The sequence below is a fragment of the Triticum aestivum genome, unplaced genomic scaffold, assembly GCF_018294505.1.
Source record: "Triticum aestivum cultivar Chinese Spring unplaced genomic scaffold, IWGSC CS RefSeq v2.1 scaffold174283, whole genome shotgun sequence".
NCBI lineage: Eukaryota > Viridiplantae > Streptophyta > Magnoliopsida > Poales > Poaceae > Triticum > Triticum aestivum.
The window spans coordinates 1-480 of NW_025314502.1; the positions used below are offsets into that span (position 1 = coordinate 1).

The window sequence follows — 480 nt, forward strand, 5'->3', positions numbered from 1 at the left end:
TGTAAGTAATATATTTACCGTGTTTTATTATTTTGCACGAGTGCGGTAAGTCATAGCTGGGTGCTCACGATTCACGGGTCCAGCGTCGGCGTTGTGGCGCGGCAAGCGTGCACTGGTGCGGTTGAGAGGGAGGGGTGGAAACCGCGTTAAACTCGTCTCCGTAGTTGAGAGGGAGCGGCCAAAGCAATGTACAATCGTCTTTGTAGTGGAGCTGGGAGGGGCAAGGATAAGGGACGAAGACCGGGGTAACATGTCGGATGCGATCATAAACTCGTCTCCGTAGTTGAGAGGGAGCGGCCAAAGCAATGTACATTCGTCTTTGTAGTGGAGCTGGGAGGGGCAAGGATAAGGGACGAAGACCGGGGTAACATGTCGGATGCGATCATACCAGCACTAAAGCACCGGATCCCATCAGAACTCCGAAGTTAAGCGTGCTTGGGTGAGAGTAGTACTAGGATGGGTGACCTCCTGGGAAGTCCT

At 53.1% G+C, this 480-nt stretch overlaps 1 pseudogene; it reads left to right on the forward strand.

Annotated features, from left to right (window-relative positions):
• The first annotated feature begins 374 nt into the window (after positions 1-374).
• On the forward strand, positions 375-480 carry LOC123179701 (uncharacterized; annotated as a pseudogene).